This window comes from Haliotis rubra, unplaced genomic scaffold (genome assembly GCF_003918875.1).
Source record: "Haliotis rubra isolate DU_JTF1 unplaced genomic scaffold, ASM391887v1 Scf1710, whole genome shotgun sequence".
NCBI lineage: Eukaryota > Metazoa > Mollusca > Gastropoda > Lepetellida > Haliotidae > Haliotis > Haliotis rubra.
This window is the reverse complement of record NW_025765682.1, coordinates 88,063-109,730: the sequence shown is the minus strand read 5'-3', so window position 1 is coordinate 109,730 and position 21,668 is coordinate 88,063. Positions and strand designations below refer to the sequence as shown.

Here is a 21,668-nt window from a genome sequence, read left to right as displayed (position 1 = left end):
ACATTGTCATGGTTTGTAGAGTTGAAATATAATTCATAATACAATTATTTTAACGTAGGTTTTGCTTCAGGAATATACATATTCTTTTAAGAACAGTGACACTGTGTATCTTCATAAGGGTTCGGAATTTGACAATTGAAGGTGGGCTGTAGAAATAGGCTGGAATACTTTGGGATCTGCTTCGGTAGTATCTTACTGACAAATATATTATTAGCAATAGTTAAAGACATACTTTGATACTTGGTGAACAGTTGAAACAGAGGGATACATATTATCATCATTATCATCAATCGCATCAACAGTATTATGAAATACAACCATTGGGCAATACTAGCACTACCATCAGTAAACATACATTATGTCAAAATATCACATTATACACAATATCACAAGCATACATCATTATTCATAGTCCCACAAGGTGAGACACACCGTAAGCAAGTGGAGTCTCGACACCATCTTGCAGCTGTCTATCCTCACGGTCTAGCCGTTCTTCAAGCTGGCGATACTTGTTCTTCTTAGGTCTCACACAGCCACCACCCTGCAACTGCATCAATGTTATTTCAGTGTAGTTCTGTTCTGACTTTATCAGACTGATATGTCAACGAGATAAGTGATGTATTCAGTTTAAACATAACATCAATCATTAATTTAATCACTCACTCGTATTTAGTGTCAGTGCAGGTGAACTGTTCACGAGCTCAGCACAGTGGTAAGGTGAACTGTGTTCACCAGCTCAGGGGTAACTAAAAAGTGTATCACCTGTTGTTTCAAAGAGATTAACATGGTTCAGTGACCTGGAACGTTTAAACAATACCTGCTGGCAAACTGGGGACACACCGTTTCGGCGTAGCTGCTAAAACCGTTATCAAGCAAGTGATGTCTACTGGGTAGTCCCGTAAGTTAGACCTTTGGGTCGAGGTAAAAATCCTTGGATGTTTGATGTTGTGACGACGGTGTTGTTTTAAGGGGAATAAGACACTAGCTTTCTACCAAATGTAAAATGTAAGTTAACTCAGCTCACTCAGGAAACGAAATAAGACACGTGTACCAGAATGTGAGTGAATTTGCCAGTTATGGCAAATGCACAATTATTATACTTGAAAGTTTCCCCTACCTTTTCGTGGTGGAAGATACCTTTGTGTAAATGGTTATATGTTCATAGTGAAAATAGGAAGATGGATCTCGTGAAAATGCATGCAGAAAGACTGCATACAGATCAACACTCTCAACTGTCTTAACGACATAGTTTCTAAAATACCAAGAGACTACAACCACTTACCTGTACACAACGAAGTCAAGGTAAATCTTTTCGGCTGTAGCAAAATATTGACAATTAAAAGCAATCTCAATCTTGAATATATTGTGTCAGTGGCGGATCAAAGGAGGGCGAAAATGACTCTTGAAAATGACTTAAGACCACATTGAAAATGTTTTTGGGCGTTGGCGGAAAAATTCCCCACACTTTCAAAATTCCTGGATCCGCCCATGTGGGCCTCTATTCCTGGTAACCTCCCATTACCCCTACATGCCACTACCCCTACAGCTTATAACAACATAGTTTATGGTCTGTTGCATAACTAATCTCCTGCCTGTTACCTATTCCATACAGTGGACTGGTCCACTTAAGATGCACAACATGACACAAGACAGATTTTAAAAGTGACTTTAATACATGTGTTATCACAAAGTACCACATCATTGAGATCAATTGTCAAGTTTTTCAGTCTATTTACATTCAGTGTTTTAATCATCTCATCTCATATCACATCAGGATAAGAGAAAAACCAAATTATTACATTATCAAAAGTGTGACCTTAATACATCACACATTGAGATCAATAATTGTCAAGTTTTTCAGTCTATTTTACATTCAGTGTTTTCATATCATCATATAAGGATGAACAAAAGATCACATTATCACAAGTGTTTCATATCAACATATCAGGATGAGAGAAAGACCACATTATTACATTATCACAAGTGTTCAAGTGTCAGTGTTACAGTCTATCCAAGCTTGAGCAGGTAGCCGACGGCGTCAAGAAACTGAAGAGGGATTTCTGTCCACGCTGAAGCTGTTCCTGAGTCTGCACAGACGGTTGTCGATCTCTCTGTACACTCGTTTTCTGTTTGTTGGCGCAGCACCAAAGTCAATCTGAGCAATCCTCACTCTCGGCGTGTTCGACTCTCCTGATGACTTCTACAAATCTGTAGATGTTCGGGTGCCTGTGTGGAATTTCTCGATTCAGACGGTTGTGGAATCCTTCCAGGTTGTTGTTTGTCCTCGGCCCAGCTGTCAAGTTGTGGTTCCACAGGTGAAGAAAAATCTGGCAGTGTCGTCGACCCATGTTGTCACGATGTAGTCGTTGAAGTCGCCAGCTCTTGGGACGTCAGGAGTGTCATCCATGGCTTCAATCCAAGTGTCTTGGACCGCGGCTTGAGGAAGTAGAGGTAGTCCAGCTGCTCTCCTGATCCACTTGGTGACTTCAGGGGTTTCCCTTGTAGGCAACAGCTAGTCCAAGATCCTGAACCTTCCTCCAGATGGCTTGACAGAAATGGAAGAAACAGCCCTTCACGTCAGCAGTGGGAAATTCTGTTTCTATGGCGTGGATTGCTGCTAGCTCAAAATCGGTCTGGATGCAGGCAGGATCAAGCGGTCTGTTGAGTCTCTGCTGAACTTCATCCTTGAGCAATCGGAAGAGTCTGGAGTAGGTTGTTGTCTGGCGGTCCGGAAGAAGGGCGAAGATGAGGGGATATGTTGAGCTGCCACGTCTTGCATGGATGATGTATACTTGATTCCACAGTGCAGGACAGGCTGTGAAAGTTCCATCCATGTAGAGGTTGTCAGCTGACTGCAAGGCTTCAAGACTCTCTTGTGTTCCGAAGGCCAAGATCTTGTCGTCATGGCCGTCCGCAAACAGGAGGAATGGTCTACCATCTGCTGTCTGCGTCCAGGGATCTTGGAGGTCGACTTCTGATCTCGTCTGTGGTAAGACAGGAATCGTCTTCTGGCGGTGGCGGTACAGGGCACTGCTAACAGATGGAAGTGTGAAGATATCCATCCAACAGAACTTGACGGCTACCTCTCCGTGACATAACAAACTCAACATTGCGAAGACCAGCCATGTTGATGCCATGTTTGTTTCATGTCAGCACTTATATACTGTATGGAACAATCTCAATTTCCTGTATCATCTCCACGTTTTATTTCTCTCAACTTCTCAACATTGTAATATATGTAACATTAAAGTGCACTATAACAACTTTTCTTAACAACATTTAGCAATCACAACACTTTTCCAATTGTATGTTTCTTCTACTCAGGGTTGAGATTTGTTTTCATCATGAGACCACTAATTTCCTTGCCACAAAAAGACTAATCACATTTATGCATCCCTTGATCTCATCTATGCTCCATGCACTAATCCCTCTTTAGGATTAGTCTATTATATCAGACAGGTAAATGCTAGGTGTTGTTTTAACTAGCTGTAGGGTACTGGAGTGTAGGGGTAGTGGCATGTAGGGGTTATGGGTGTGAACCGTATTCCTCATAGCCTAATGTAAAGATTACACATTAATACTATGGATATTTTAATGTATAGTTTAAACATGTTTTCTTCAAGTAATCATGACGGGATTTTTGCAAACAAGCATAAACATTGCATATCAACGCCGCTCCATAACAATAATACAGTTACATAGATAGTGATGTACACTGTGTACAAAACAAAGTGTATAAATCATAATGGAAGAGTGGGGGTTTGCCCACGATAGAAATTTATTCAACAATGAATACTATGACGACATACCGAGTGTCACAGTTTTGATGCTTTTTCCTTTGTGAGAAAAGTTTGACAAGGCCCTTAGTTCCTGAGTGGTGACGTGTGTCGTCCCTGGGCAGGAAGTGACAGTGTATTGACTTCTTTCCTTAATTACCCATTTGGGGCTCCCTAATTGACCATTATTTGTTCTGAAGCAGCATAGACTATCTATTTTATTTGGAAGTGGTTATTGGCGAATAATAGGGATTGACAAGACATATTTCAATACAGTTAAAGGTCTCACAATACTGTTTATGTTACAAGAATTACAAAAGTAATAATTCATATTCAACAATTTCTTAATTTTGACTGTTCCGACGTTTATGTTTTGATATTATCTGTGCGTAAACGCATACCACTGACGAGCCACATTTCGCATGTTGTACGTTAACAAATTAATAAGCTCCTGTACTGAAGGGCTTATCTTGCTGTGATTTCTGTTCTGTTTCATGAATCAATGTATCATTGAAGCAGGATGTCAGATACAGTCTCAAACACAAGGTAGTACCTTTGTGTTGTTCTATGAAGCCATATCAAATAAAAATGGTAGAACTCTGGATCATTCGCAGATTGTTGGGAAGCGGCATTTTTGACAATATTTTCAGTCATCACTCGATCCTGAACTGGGTCATTAGCGTTATGCCCTTGGTGGTAAAGAAACGATGCTTTTTCAGTGCTCCTGTATTCTCAAATCATCTACTATACAATATCACGTCAAACTGTAGTTAGGTAACTTGTTCCATGGCATTGCTTCTAATGTTTTAAGTGCCTAGTGACTACATAATTATGAGTTTAACGTGGGCTTCTGGGCTGTAGCCAATGTCGCCGACAGGGTAGGTGGTTTAAACGTATTTATTTCATGAAAAAGCAACGACAGAATTTTCATGAACTGGACTGGTCAACAAGCTTTAAAAGAACTTATATGAAGACCGCTCCAATATATATAGTGAGGTGAGTGTGTGAGTTATTATTTTAACGTGACATCGGCAATATTTCAGCCATATCGTGACGAGAACATTTGACATTGAAATAGAATATAAATAGATATTATAAAAACCTGCCGACGAAGGACAGTAAAAATACTAGATAATCACAGATATAGCTGGATTTACACCATCCCTTCAGCCGTTGGCGATTGTATGATAATTTAGCCAACAGGTAAAATAACATGTTAAGAATACTACGTTTAAAATGTGATGAATTTATATTTTACTTTGAAAGTTTGGGGACTTACGTACCCTCTCAGGAGGACAATAATTTTAAAGGTACTTTTAACCCCTTTGAGGGTACAGCCACCAAAAATCTAAGTTAACAATCTAAACTACCGATCATTAAAATACATCTCTTTACAGAACATATTATTCAAAATTCATTCATTAAATCAATTTCTTTTTTAAAAGCCAATAATTAAATGAAAATTAACAGTGTTAAAAGATCCTTAACTGTTTTCACATTGAGTATTTATCCCTATATGATGAATTTCAACACAGTCAAGCAATACATGCTTGACCGTGGTTCTCTCATCACAAAGGGATACAAAACGGAGGATCTTCACCTTTCAACAAGTATTTGTGAGTATACCTTGTATGGCCAATGCGACATCGTTGCATAATGACCTCCTCAAATCTGGACTGACAACCCAAGTGAGTGTAACCAATATATGGTTTTATTTCATGTAATTTATTAATACCTACTTGGGTGTCCCACTTCTTCTGCATCAGATCACGGATGTATGTTCTAATGCTGGCTTTGTAATCAGAGTATGGAATAAGAAGTGGTGGCACAGATTTGTTGAGAGTGCTGCCTTGGCAGCAAGAATGGCCATTGTGTTCCCAGAAATGGCAACGTGGCTGGGTAGCCAACAAAGAAGAGGATGTCGCATTGGCCAGTAGCAAGATCATTATATAATTCTATAATTTCAGTTAAAAGTGGATGCTTACAAAGAAATATATTTAATAGTCTGAAGACAAGAAAGAGAATCAGAATAAATGATGTATTGTTTATATTTTGGATGATTATTAATATATTTAAAGCGCTGTTAATATGGCATTTGCTTCTGCCGTGAAAATAGAACTATCGCCTGGTAATCTAGAAGAGACAGTTCTGGATCCAATGACAGTGGCACAAGCAACTGCGACACCATCCTTGGACCCATCTGTAAATAAGGATTTATATGTATTATATTTACTTTTAATTGATTATATTCTTGCTTATATTGTAATTCATTAGTTTCTGCTTTTTAAATGTTGTTAATGTTAGGTCAACTTGTGGCCTAACCAACTGCCAAGGAGGAGAAGAAAGAAGACGGGAAGGAGCTATATTTTTCCAGCTCAATGCCAGCAGCAGAAATGAATGGTTTAATTCTTAAACCAAGAGGCGGAACAAGAGAAGGCTTTTGCTGTACAAATCCACATAAAGAGGATTAAAGACACATTTGAATGCAGGCACCGACTCGTTAGAATAAAGTTTTGTTATATACTGCAAGGACAATTTTATACGGCGTTGTGTAAGAAATGGTTCATCTGCCTCGACGTAGAGACTGTCAACAGGTGACGTTCTAAAGGATCCAAGACAAAGTCTTAGACCTTGGTGATGGACAGAATCTAATACATGTAGTTGCTTTTGCAGGCCCTACAATATATACGATGGAGCCATAATCAAGTTTGGAACGGACCAATGATCGATATAGATGTAGGAGAGTGGCTTGATCCCTCCCCACTTAGAATTTGCAACGACTTTCAACAAGTCAAGTGCCTTCAGGCATTTAGTTTTAAGGGATTTAATATGCGGCAGAAACGTTAAATGGGAGTCAAAATTAAACCCAAGAACTTGGCCTCCTTAACCAATATATATAGATATATGAAACAGTATCATGACAAGAAAAGATGATATCTAAAATGAATTAGATGGTATGACATGTACTTCCCCGACGGGGTAGGTGGGCGCTAGAGTAATAATTAATATGTTTTTATAATTAGGGATAAACCACCATACCCCAAAAATGTAAATGATGGTGTGTTAACTTCCTGCGAATTTGGAATGAAAACGGCTACAAACATGATAATAAATTAATAAAAAGCCGTGATTATGAAGGGAAAAGAAAAAATATAATGTAGTCTGATTTAATTAGATGAGAAGAGATGAGAAATAGAGCTAAACTGATACATATAAAGTGGGCTGGTTAGGGTGCTGTGTGTGTGTTGGGAGGAAGATTTGTATAGCATATTGGGAGCTTGTTTTGGGTTTGAGTTGAGTTGAGTTGAGCTTTACGTCACATCGGCATTTTCCAGCCATATATAGTGACGAGAGCAAGTTTGCATTAGTAAATATTGTAAGTACATACTCGAATGAGTTTTATGTCAAAGACATTTATTGATTACATTGTCATTCAAAAGCAGAAAAGGTCATTAGCATCAAATTTAAAGGCAGGCGGTTTGTTACATTTCATAGTTACAATTTATGGTTGTTTACATTTCACAGTTACAATTTATGATACAGATCAACTTCCCTCAGGTAGTTCAGTATCAGATGGGCGCTCACGCGTGAGAACAGATCTTTTAGGTTTGTTGCATCATAATGTGAGTCCCTTGCAGGCGATAAGTCCACGCATTCAAGCAGAATATTCTTGACGGTGAACACCTCATCGCAAAGAGACACACATGGGGTCCATCCCCATCCGTTTTGAGCAGAGTAGTCATGTGTAAATCGACTCAGGCCAATACGACATCGTCGTAAAATTACCTCATCGCGTCTTGACTGACAACCCAAGGAGGTATAACCGATTGTTGGCTTCAATTCATGGAGTTTGTTTCTTCCTGCTTGAGTGTACCACCTTTTTTGCATCAGGTCCCGAGTATAGCTTTTGATAGTGGGTTTGAAGTCACTGTGCGGGATTAGCAGTGGAGATAGGGGCTTTTCGAGAGCTGCTTTGCTGCAGCATCGGCCTTAGTGTTACCTTGCCATGCCGACGTGACCCGGCAACCAGCAAATTGTTTTGGGACTTACGTACCATCGCAGGGAGGGCAATAATTTTACAATAATACTCATTATTTAGGATAAAAGATAATGATATTGTTTCGTGTTGAATACCAACAATTATCAATAATCAATACAAAGATATCACTATGGTACATGTACAAAAATAAAGTGGCAGTACAGATTCAATGGTAATATTATACAAGAGCACTAATTTTAGCAGGAATGACCGTGAAGATATATTTCCCGTCACCAACAGTAATTCATTTTGCAAAATAGGCCAGAGTATACTGATTGTCACACACGACTGCATTCTCTTCCCACAGAGGTTACTTGTCATATCTTCCTACGAACCTCTGTTCTAATACGGTCCTTTCATGGTGCGAGTGCTCAGGATTCGTGATTGGTTGCAATCAGATTTAGTTGTGCAATCAGCGACGTTGTTTCAGAAGTGATCATTCGCAAGGCCTCAGTAATTTCCGTATGCTTCGGGAGTACCAGAAGCTCTTTACTGCGCGATGCACAAACTTTTCTTTAAGACAGAACTCAGTCATGTAATGGCGGATCAATGGCGTGTCCATCGCCTTCGTTGACAACACACAGGCTAGCCATTAAATGTCTTGTGTGTCACATCAACACAAGTCCCCGGCAGAGGAGGGATATTTGTGGCATCACACTTGCTTGTATTAGTCAAGCTTGATCTAAGTCCATGTAACACGTGTTCTGATTGGATAGAAAGAAGTAAGATAATTCGGGTTGCGATTTTTTTGCCGCTAGGGGATTTTACGAGAACTGGGAAATATGGCCGTATTAGAACAGAGGTTCGTAGGAAGATATGATAAGTAACCTCTGTGGGAAGAGAATGACGATACTGGCCTTTTTGTAACTTAAGTGAGTTAACATTTAACATCGATTATATTTAAAAGTCTGTCAACAAAAGACGGTAAAACAGTTGGTTGAGTATCACAGTTCAGTTATAAAACAAACCAATTCAGTATTAGAAATATTACTTTCTCAGAATATTATCTGGCATAAATTATAACTAGGCTACAGACCACTGGCGACCAAACTTTGACCATATTGGAAACATCAGCCAGGTCCATATCCCACCGGTCATTCAAACCTGTTGAGACCACTCTGTTTCGCTTAAACTTATACCATACAGGGCGCTTAAGTGAATAGGCATCTTGAGAAGCGAGCCACTTCTTGATGTGATGTAAGCTGATGTCAAATTTCCCTTCCTTTTTCACCATGTGATATAACTTAGTTGAACCGGAGAAGGAGGCTGGGTGTTTGGGATTAAAGTAAATGCTGGACAAATACTCTTTCCATCCTTCAGCGGGCATGGTGAGAAGACAAATGATATAAAAATAAACTGCATATGTTTTAATAAGAAACCATGTCTCATTCAGTAGCGATCAGTTTACATAGGCTAGTGACCTAGTGTGTGACCTAGTTTCGCTCACTGTACAAGCAGTGCTGTTGTGTAAGGTCCATAACGTTTGTTTACACAGGTGACTCTACCTCGTCTCGCTATATGTGTGAGCTAGTTCGTCTCGCCCTTGCATTCCACTTACTACATACTTGGTATGAAAAGATGTATGACGTTGATCTATGTATAGACATTCCCAGTTATTGTACAATGAAATATAACAGTCCATACGTTGATATCTCCTTTAATACGTTAAGTATTGCCTCCAACTCCAGTTTTCCTGTTTACATACATACACCTTTCTGGAGATAAAAGGGACTTACAGAGCTTCCTACATGTTCTGGGAGGATTTACGCCATCACTTTTACCACCAGTGGCTATATGCAGGTTTAACCAATATTATTCTTTAAGAACAATTGAGCAGTTAAAATACTGGTCAATGTTATGTACTTCAGTTGGCATGGACTCACGTGTCACTGTCAGGGGACAATGATACTACAGTACTTTGACCCTCTGTGTGGCTCCGTCAGTTGGTGATAACTTTACACTAAGTATACTAATGAAAACGAAAAAGGGAACACATGAAAGTACAGGTGTTCCTGTATTACTTTCCTGAATTTCACCCACAGTGCAATACAAAGTTTGTGAAGAAACCTGGAAAAGAATAAAGGAACACTTACACTTTCAGGTGTTCCCTTATTCGTTTCCGTGAGTGTATAAACAATTCAGGCATTCAAGGTATATCTGATAATTTTATTTATTAAGAAAAACAAAACAAGAATTAAAATTTATATTCCTCAAAGCCTTTAAAGTAGATGATAGTTAATGATTTATATTCGAGAGAAAATCAAGCAAAATGTTGCCTCTCTTACACTCTCCTTTCAACAAATTTAACAAGTTAATTTCATGAAGTGTGTTTATACCAACCTGGGTATTCCACTTACGGTATCAACTCCCGGATGTACAGTTTGATAGTTGGAAATATAAATTGACACATAAATTTCACAAGAGCTGTTTTTACTGCTGCAATAATTTTGTATGACCAACCATGCCGACATGGTAACGAATCAAAAGTTGATATTGAACTGGCCAGTCGAGAGTTCATTCTACAGTTTTAAAATATCAAGTATGAAACGAGTGAGTGAGTGACTTAAAATTTTACATCGCATCGGCAATATTGCAGCCATATAGTGATGAAAACAATTTAATCAATTTCAATAGCTGTTGACAAAGGACAGTAAAACCAACTAGACTATCACAGATATGTACTTAAAGCTAGTAATAAATCTAAAATACTTTAACTATAGAGGACGATACAATATAAACAGGCTATTGATCGCCAACAACTGAAGATAGATCACCATACGAGGGTCCATGGGGACTTACGGTGCCTTTGCTACCTGCATGGACATTAGTTCGATTTACACCATCCCTTCAGCGGCTGGCGATTGTAGCAAAAGTTTAGCCGAATTTTAAAAGAACAAATATACTACGTTTAACAATCTGGTTAAACTTTGAAAGTTTTGGGACTTACGTACCTTTCAGGAGGACAATAATTTTACAATACTTTAACCCCCTTCGAGGATACAGCCACTAACAATCGCAGTTGCTAATGTATACTACCATGTTAAAAATACCATTTATCTATTTACAAAACATTTTACAAATTTAATTCTTTTAAAAATGCAATAATTAAATGAGAACTGACATTAATGAAAAGATCCTTCATAGTTCGTGATTTGAAATATATATCCCTTGTGATGGAATATTCAACACAATCAAGCAAGACATGCTTGACCGTGATTCTTTCATCACGAGGGATGCAAAACGGAGGATCCCCACCTTTCAATAGGTATACATGAGTATATCTTGTGTGGCCAATACGACATCGTCGTATGATGACCTTTTCAAATCTGGACTTACAACCCAAGTAGGTGTAACCAATATAAGATATTATTGCATGTAATTTATTTATACCTACTTGGGTGTCCCATTAGACCTATCTTCTGCATTATAATCAGTGTATGGAATAAGAAGTGGTGTCGGATATATCTTAAGGTGGCCAGTAGCAAGATCATTATATAATTCAACAATTTGAATTAAAAGTGGATGTTCGCAAGGAAGAATTTTATTAGCCTGAAGGCACGAAAGAGAGCCTGAATAGATTATATATTCTTTGTATTTAGGGTGTTTTTGAACATATTTTAAGGCTGTTTATATGGCGTTTGCTTCTGCTGTGAAAATAGAGCTCTTATCTGGTAATCGAGAAGATATTGTTCTGGATCCTGACAGTGGCACAAGCCACTGCGCCACCATCCTTAAAGGATTTATATGTGTTATATTTACTTTTTAATTGATTATATTCTTGTATATTGTAATTCATTAGTTTCTGATTTTTTAAATGTAGTGAGTGTTCTGTCGACTTGTGGCCTAACCAATTGCCAAGGAGGAGAAGAAAGAAGACGGGAAGGAGATATATTTTCCAGCTCAATGCCTGCAGCAGTAATGAGTGACTTAATTCTGAGCCCAAGAGGCGGAACAAGAGAAGATTTCTTGTTGTACAAATGCTCATAAAGAGGATTAAAGACACAGTGAAATGCAGGATTAGACTCGTTAGAATTTAGCTTTGTAATATATTGTAATGGTAATTTTATACGGCGTTGGGTAAGAGATGACGGAGAGACTGTCAACAGGAGAAGTTTTGAATGACCAAAGACAAAGTCTTAGACCTTGGTGGTGGACAGAATCTAATAGCTTTAGGTTGCTTTTGCAGGCTCCACCATATACGATGGAGCCATAATCAAGCTTCGAGCGGACCAGTGATCTATATATGTGTAGGAAGGTAGCTTGATCCCCTCCCCACTTTGAATTAGAAACAACTTTCAATAAATAGAGTGCCTTCAGGTATTTAGTTTTTAAGGATTTAATATGCGGAAGAAAAGTTAAATGGGAGTCGAAAATCAGACCTAAGAACTTTGCCTCCTTGGCAACTTTGATGGGAGTGCCATTTAGAAACAGTTCTGGGTATTTATGTGGTTTATATTTACGGCACAAATGTATGCAATTAGTTTTTGATATAGAAAATTTAAAGCCGTTTTTAAGGCACCATTTATTTATTTTGCTTAAGCACAGTTGAAGTTGCCGTTCAATAGTATGCATATTTTTACTGCGACAAGAAATATTAAAATCATCCACAAAAAGTTATCCATCAATTGAATCATTTAAAAGACTAACCTTGCATTTCTAGTCTTGACCTGATCTGTTCAACAAAGTCATCTTCATTAATTTCTTTTTCCAACAGGTAAGCTGTCTCCATAAAAAATGTCAACAGGCACCGTAATGTCTCTTCCACACACTAAAAAGTTTGGCGTGTATTTGGAAGAACTATGTACACTTGAATTGTATGCCATAGACACAAAAGGAAGATAATCTTCCCAATCTCGCTGATTCTCAGATACCAAATTGCTCAGCATATCTCCTAGTGTCCCCATGAACCTCGTGACCATACCGGCAGATTGTGGGTGATAAGGTGTGGTACGTGTCTTGGTTATGCTTAGCATATCACACATATTCTTGAAGAGGGCAGACTGCAAAGTTACGACCTTGACCTAAATGTAGACTTCTTGGCACTCCATGTCTCTTGACAAATTCGGTGACAAGTTTCTTTGATACTGTTTGTGCTGTCTGATCTGATATTAGATAGCACTCCACATATTTGGAGAAATAATCCATAATAACTAGGATAAAACGATTACCTCCCTTAGACTCAGGTAGAAGGCCAGTTATGTCCACAGCGACAGGTTCAAAAGGTTCACGAACAGTTGGTTCTGGTTCAGTTAATGGAGCTTTCTGTATATGCGTTGAATACCGTTTAACACCGTTAGGGCAGCTCAAACACCACTCTTTCACATTTTGTTTCATCTTGGTCCAATAGATTCAGCGCCTAATTCTCTCTAGGGTCCTCTTGTAGCCCAAGTGTCCTGACGATGGGTGATCATTACTTCTTGTCGCAACGCTTCAGGTAGTAATTTCAAACTTCTGTGTTCTCCTCCCTCTTCTCCAGACTCCCATCTGTAACAAAGGACATTATCTACCACCTGTATAAGGTTCCATTCAGCCCACAGTGCTTGTAACTCCTTAGATGAATTTTGCACATACTTCCATTCAGGTCTCTGGCCACTCTCCATCCATTGCCACTGTTGCTTGAGACATATGTCATCTTTCTGTTCTCCATGCCAATCAAATTAATCTTGAATTCCATGACTAGTTTCAGCTACATGACCAAGTACATATAGCATTATCTACATTTTCCATTTCAAAAGTGTTATTGACACTGTCCACAGGGTTTACGAGACAAACCGTCCGCATTGCCATGTTTTAGTCCAGGCCGATGCTCGACGTGAAACTCATATTCAGCCAAACATTCAATCCATCTGGCGACTTGACCTTCTTGATCTTTGAAATTATCCAATGATCTGTTCTTGTCAAAACTTTTCGGCCTATCAAATAACGTTTGAACTGTTTACACATACTGACCACACCCAATAGTTCTTTTCATGTTATACAGTAGTTGCGTTCAGGTTTACTCAAAGATCTACTTGCATAGGCAATGATCACTTCCTGTCCATCCTGAATCTGACTGAGAACACCTCCAATTCCTGTATTACTTGCATCTTGTGCTTCCATAGTTTCTATAAACTGTTTCACTTCTTGCTGACCATGAAAAGGTACACGTCTGGGAGGTTGTCTGATTGGATGAACTTTGAGCTTCATATTCTTCGGTTCAATTCTCACACTTAAACTGGTATCACCACTGATCACAATTTCCTGTGAATTTGCAGACCAAGCTCTATTTTGTGTAGGCTTTAAATTGACTTGAAATCCTAAGGAATTAAGAAACTTCATTAATCACTGACATAGATGCACCTGTATCCACCATTCCATCCCCCTGAATTCCTTCCAAATACACTGTCGCATATAAAACACGACTATCAACTTCACACGTAGAAACAATTGTATATTCTGGTTGGGTCTCACTATCTTCCTTGACATGAGCCGAGGAATGACCCCTGCCCCTGGCTCCTACTCATTTTTATCCCTCCTGGGTCTCCGGCCAAATTTCTGTATGTGTCCAGGCTGTCCACAGTTGTAGCATTTCCGCTGACCATAACGGACGTTCCTGTGACCTTGTCCAGATGAAATGTTCTTTAAGGCATCTGCCATACCCGTGAACACCTCTTGCTGCTGAGAAATAATTACCATCATCTTTTCTTGTTGATCTGACAGCTTCTTAACTACTTCATCTTTTACAATTGGAGCTACTGATGCTGGCACAGATTGTTGATCAACGTGATCAATTTTCTCAATTGTGAGCCACTATGATGCTTCTCTCACAGCTTCATTCAAACTTCCTGGATTAGCATGTGCCACTGCATGTCGTAATGTTCTTGGCTCAAGTCTCTTGATAAACTGGGCCTAGATTTTCGAAGCTCTCTTAGCGCTAAGATAGTCGCAAGTTAATGTTAATGTATGGCACTTACGACTATCTTAGCGCTAAGAGAGCTCCGAAAATCTAGATCCTGGTCCTTAGCTAAGTCAACATCACCAGCTCTCATAGTTGGGTATGCTGTATGTGCCAACTTCCTCACTTCAGCTGCATAAATCCACACACTTTTATCTTTCAAACTCACCGCCTGTAACTCAGCTTTATAGTTCTTTCTTCTCTCCTCTGGTGCAAAATGAGTCTGGAAACGTTCACATAACAGATCAAAGTCCCTCTTCTGATCTGAACTGAAACTGTGATATATAGATTTAGCCTCTTCTGTTAGACACATTGCCAGATACTTAGCTTTCTTCTCTCCACCCCAGGCATTCATCTCGGCACATAGCTCAAATTCCTCAAGCCATTCTTCCCAATTTTCACGACCAGAAAACTTCTCAGGCATAGCCACATGCCGTAAATATCTTGTTCCTCCCCATTCTGCCATCCAACCGCTGCCACCAATGTTAGATCTGTGAACGAAGAAAAACTTTGTATTGAAGAACCGTGGCTATTTATTCGCTACAGGCTTACATCCAAAAATACGTGCGCACACAGCTGCAACGTCTACTAACTGACCCCTCCCAACTACCTAGATACCTAACGGTATCAATTGGTGATTTCTCTCATGTATGAGAGGAGGAACTATTCCTCCGCCTGTCTTGTGAGGTCAGAGTGACCTCCATATCTAGAGGTCCAAAAGGGTTCTCTAGAGGAAGCTCTGAAGGTAAAGGGACGGCATGTGTTTGTTTCCTATTGAATTGTTTTCCTTTCTTTTTTGTCGATTGACTAGTACTTGGCTGTTTGTCCGACGTTTGAGATAATATCTCAGGCTGATTGTCAGGCTGATTATCAGTCTGAGATCCAGAGGGAGACTTAGTTACTCAGGGAGCTGGTGAAGTTGAAGTTATAGGTTTCTCCGACTTCACCCATGTCAAATCTGTCTGGCATGTAACAGATGATGTTGCTACAGTACGAGTGACAGCAGCAGAGCATGTCATGTTTACTGGATTTGAAACTTCATTTGCAAGAAGTTTTTTTGCGTCAAGATACGAGATGTTCTTCTCACATTATAATCACATTATCTTTGACTCTTTGGCCATGGCAGTTAGCACACTTATATTTTTTGTCACAGTCTGTGTTGTCGTGGCTCTCACCACATCGATGACATATGATAATAATGTGTCCATTTATATAGCGCCAAACTCCACACTAGGTATGCCCATAGCGTTAACAATCAAGGCACAGCACATCATTACCCGGGATAACCCAAGCTGCCTCTTACGCGCTAGAAGGTTATAGTCATATGACTTTTTCCACCGGGTACCCATTTTCTTGCTGGGTGAACAGAGATCAATTTTGAACAAACTCACTTGCCTAAGGTGAGACCACATGTGTCACATGTGCTTCGTTGTGGGGCAGGACTCAAGTCCTATAAACTCTCAGGAGTCAAGCTGCCAAACACATATCACAGAACCACGACAAGAGTTTGACACATGACCAACTTTTTGGCATTTGTAACACCGGAGTGGACTGGGGACATACACGTCCACTCCGATATTAACATATCCAGCTTTAATTGACTATGGCAGTGAAGCACGAGCAAACATCAAGAGATAGGTGTTTGTTTTCACACTGATATCTTCTCTTTTGACTGATCGTGAAGTTCTGCAGCAAAATCCTCGTCGGACATGTCAGATAGACAGCGAGCTCTGTCGCGAATGATACCACGACATGAATTAAAAGTTCTGTGTGCAGACACAGCAACCTCAACTTTGTCAAATGTTTTAATCGATTAGAGATTAAGAGATTGCTGTCTCTGCGCGCATCCCACCAGAAGGGAACCACTACGGACACGGGTGCCGTTTTTAACGTCGCCGCAAATTCCAGAAAGAGCCCTCGATATAGCGAAAGGATTTAGTTTTATAGGCAGAAAATCAGTTGCCTCAATCACAAGGAAACAAGCCCATGATTCAGAATTTGTAGGAACAGTTTTGGAAGAGTAATCAGCATTTTCATACCGTCGCTGTTTTTCATTCCACAATGAACCAGATGGAGTGGGATCCATGATAACAGTCAATAGTTTTCAGCACCCCTGCTCCCCATCCACCACGGAGTGTCAACAAGGACAGTGTCATGTAGCACCGGATCTCCGAGATGCAGACACCAGGGATCCAGGGGTGTTATACTCCAGAGATAAAGACATGAAAAGCTATGAAAACTAAAAGAATAATGCCAGGTTGGTTTGGTCCATGACATCATCAAGAATCACAGATTTCAGAGTTCTATGATCACCAGATTGGCCCATGAGCCATCGCCTTCTGGCATAGGGCTCTAGGCAATTCATACAGGATACTTTTAATTGCTGACAGTCATAAATAATCACATATAATCAAAATAATTGCAGCAGAAATATATTCCATGCGCAGGGCACGATGTGACCAGCCAATCAGCCGGATAGAACCGGGCCAGTTCTACCACCCGTCTATGTGAAGTAAGGGCCAAAGTGGTGGGTTGGGCAAAAGGAACACGGGTCCAGGCTCCCAGTGCCCTCAATCACCAGAATCCCGTCCTCCACCGACACAGGGGCGCAACCCACAGCAAAGAGGTTGCAATTGGTGGACCAAATATGCCCCCGGGTCCAAACGGGGGGTTGAAGAGCTCTTAGCATTATCCAGCACCCACCACGAGGAGGTGGCTCTTCACGGATGCCAAGTATGAAACGATGTTTTAAAGATGAACCATGAAGTGCCTGAAGACAAAAGAGCGAATCAGAGACGATGATAAACTGCATATATCTAGATTGGCATTGAATGTATTCTAATTCTGTTTCAATCGGTTTGGCTTCAACTGTAAAGATAGAACTGTTATCAGTCATCTTGGAAGATATGCATTTCGAACCAATGCCGGTGGCACTTGAAACCTTGCCACCATCATTGGATCCGTCTGTAAAAATTGAGCAATAAGTATCATATGCAGCTCGCAACTGTATATATTCCTGTTTAAAGACTTGTTGATTTGTATCATATTTTAAAAGTTAGTAAATGAAAAATCTACCTCAGGCCTTACTAAGTGCCAATGAGGAGTAGACAGAAGCTGAGATGGAAATATTATATCTTAGTCGATATCACATGCTGTAATATGAGGTTTGAACACAAGTCCAAGATCCCGTACAAGGTTTACATTGAAACAATTCGTCACAAAGGGGATGAAACACACAATTATATCTGGACTGGATGGATTTGAACGTAACTCTGTTTGATACTGAAGAGATGGTTTTAAATGACGTTGTTTGAGGGAAGGTTCTTCAGCCTCCACGTACAGACTCTCTACTGGAGATGTTCTAAATCCCCTATGGCAGAATCTCAGACCTTGGTGGTGTATGCTATCCAATTTCTTTAAACTGCTCCGCCGTATACAATAGAATCATAATCCTGTTTAGATGAAATAAGACATCTGTACAGGTGGAGAGAATGGTTGTCTGATCTCCTCCCAATTTAGATTTAGCAACTACTTTTAGCAGATCAAGTGCCTTCAACCACTAAGTTTTAAGATATTTTATCCGAGATGAAAACGTTAAATGTCGGTCACAATTACGACTTTTATGGGCGCAATATCTAAGAATAATTGTGGGTCTATATTTCTACAAAAATGTATACAATGGGCCTTTGTTTTACAAACACAGCTATTGAAGGAAATAGGTCAGTAATTTGATGGATCTGTAAGATCCCACCCAAGCCTTGAAACAGGAACAATTATAGCGTTATGCCATGAAGGAGGAAAATACTATCAGCTCCTGTTGTAGTATCATGAGCTTATGATAACTTAGTGAGTAACTAATGGAGTAAAAGTACTTCATTATAATCTACACCATTATCAGAACTAAAATGTACTTTTTATTCTCTTCCCAGTTCTGATTTAATTTAAACAGGGGATCATAATTCTATGAGGATGAACGTTTGGCCACGGTTTCACCTAACTTATTTTCAATTTCAGGTGTGTTTTTTCTGTTAATCAATGATTGTCGTCTTTAAGTAGATGAATACTGGACTTCGAACTTTTGTCTTTGATTTGTTTTATTACGTTCTAAACTTTTGTGTGCGTGAATCTATTTTAGAAACGTAGATCTTCCACGTCGGACGTCTATTTGGTTTAAACGTTCGACTAGCGTTGGCAAACTGATTTTAAATCTTGAACAGTAGGGTGTCAGCGAAAGTATTTCTCTGCATTCTTCCTACTCTACTCATGTTGCAGTCATCAGCATTACGGCAGGTTTTGAACAATGCCTCTAATGGACCTGGTTGTTTTTGTGTGTGTGCTGTACCAGCAATGCTGATACTTGGAAATTATTGTAATAGATCAATTGATTGTTGTCTCCTTGAACACTCAACAAGGAGCTGACCACCTCCGAGACATGAAAGATTCTTGACTTCACAGATAAAATGTTTATAAAAATGGATTTAGCTTGACGGGTTCACCATTTGTCGCCTCAGTGACTATAAATCTTGCCCACTTTCCTTCTGTTTTGGAGATGAAACATCTTCAGCCTCTATACGCCTTAGTTTGTGTCTTTTCTAGCGGAACCAGAATGTGTTTGATCCATGATGTGGGCAAGAGGTCCCCACCCACCACCGAGTGTGAATAAGGGCAGTGTTTGACCGCAGCAGTGATACAAACACTAGGGATACAGGTGTTTACTCCAGTAAAGCTATGTTTGTCTACCAACTATAATGTCTGTCTGGTTTGGCTCAAAACAAGAAACATGGAGACATATAGAATTCAGCGGTCGACATCACCAGATTGGTCCAAAAATCACCTGACATAGGACTCTAGGCAAATTTAAATTCAAAATTCAAACTTTCTAATAATAACACCTCGAATACAGGCCTTTGTGGCTGTGATGAAAAAAGATGTGTGTTATGATAATACCTTTTGTTCTGATAAATATGTTTCTCATATGTGTTCTCAGATGGCTGAAAGACACTGTCCAGACATGTTCAGAGCACAGGGTGGATTTTATCACCAAGGTAAGTTGCTATATTGCGCTTGAATAGTAAACATGTATGCATTATGTATGGAATTTGGTCTGCATGACTGTGTGTTTGCTTGTCGGTTAGTGCCACACTCAGCAGTGTTCTAACTTCATGAAGCCAGTCTGTAAATATTCGGGTCTGGACCCGGGTCTGCATTCGGGTCTGCATTCGATCTATGCAATTGGAATACGGTGGCATGCATCAACCAAAAAAGCAAGCCTGACCAACCGCTCCCGTCAGCTCACTCTATGAAACAACCAAACTTACATGTACTTTATAATTTGAAAATATGATAAAGCATCCAGTGGAGGTACAAAGAGTGTATACAGAACAATTTTATAACTACGTTCATACAAATATAATAATTACCTTTCCTCCTCACAGATGATGAACAATGTGACAAATGTGAACTGCTCCGGCGAAGAATTCATGCTGGACAACCTGTCATCAAGGGAAGAAGATGTTTCCCTCAAACATGTTTTTTCAAATTACATTGGCATGTAGGTTTCATTAATCCTTCCACAGACAGGTCTGGGAGAAATATTAGAAAAGCCAAACGTCTTGCAATGTGTGAGAATCTTGCAAAATACGCTTCAGCCTTGATGAATTCACATGGAGGTACAATACTTATTCACATTGATGGCTTGACACAGGCGATTTCTACCTTGGCTATCTGGATGAAATGGTGGCCGAAAAATTACATTCATTGTTAGAAAGAGGACAGCTTTATTCCAATGCATTTAAGACAGTGTCAATGGGAGAATTAGACAGTAGATACAAGGAATATGTCCTCTTTGTGTAAATGGTAGCTCCCGATTCGTAACACAAGAACTGAACACATGTGTCGCTCTAGATGATAGGATCCTAGAAGCCCCCGCTGAGGTTGTGTCAGAGATCTTGATCTCAAAACCCCAAGTCAGGAGGATGCGTCCAAAGATACGTGGAACACATTTCTCTAAAGAAAATCGTGAAGTACAATTCAAACGGTTCAAACCACCATCATTTCTTGAGGAAGAACTGAAGAATAATCCTGAAAAACGGCACTTTACATTTGGAAGGAACTTGGACTTCGTGAATACTTGACGGCCTTTGCCAAACTTCCAGAAGGCGGGTCATATTTTCTCGGAGTTGGAGAAAATGAAATTTCACTTCAACGATACAAAACCAAGAAAATCGTGCTTGAAGGAATTCCCGAGGGTTTTGTGGATACACGGGTCATTCGTCAATTGGAGCATTTCTTTAGGAACTCGACACTGTTTTGCAACTATAGTGGGGAGTTCATTCCTTCTGTTTCCTCCAACTTTATAATCAAGGTTCACTACAACGAGTTTGGGAAACGTGTCTTGGAATGTTCCATTGCTCCAATGAATGGTATATTGTTTTATGCCAAAACCGGGCCTGTATCATACAAAGTACACAATGGCCAACTCAGACAAATCGCGCCTCAAGAGTGGTATGATGCAATGACAAGAAAACACAAGACTGGTAATGTATTATTTTGATGGCAATGTTCTTTTTTTTTCTTTTCGATATTCTAAGTTAAATGTTCCTATTCCTCATAATCTATAGCGTGAAGATCCAATTAGTATTATACTAGAATAAGTCTTCAGCAATCCATGCTTGTCGTAAGAGGTGAGGATCTAATGGTCAAGCTTGCTGACTTGGTTGACACAATTGCGTTGGTCACTGCTCATGATCCTGATCATTAGATTGTCTGGTTCAGACTTGTTTATTTACAGATCGCCGCCATATAGCTGGATTATTGCTGAGTTCAAACCAACCATAATATATTATTTCCTTTAATTTGTAGAAACATATTGACTCGTGGATAAAAGAAAGATTATACACTCTCTCAAAAAGAAACGCAA

At 39.6% G+C, this 21,668-nt stretch overlaps 1 long non-coding RNA gene across 3 annotated transcripts in view; it reads left to right on the top strand.

Moving 5' to 3' along the window:
* LOC124272648 overlaps window positions 1-21,668 on the top strand; it is a 29,961-nt gene that overhangs the window by 5,711 nt on the left and 2,582 nt on the right. Inside the window, exons 1-3 of one of the 3 annotated variants that reach the window (XR_006897386.1) lie at window positions 18,269-19,457; window positions 19,737-19,794; window positions 20,185-21,285. This is a non-coding gene — a long non-coding RNA (uncharacterized LOC124272648). Of the gene's footprint in view, window positions 1-18,268; window positions 19,470-19,736; window positions 19,795-20,184; window positions 21,286-21,668 lie in introns of those variants that run through there. The other 2 variants (XR_006897385.1, XR_006897384.1) reach the window with 2 other exon arrangements.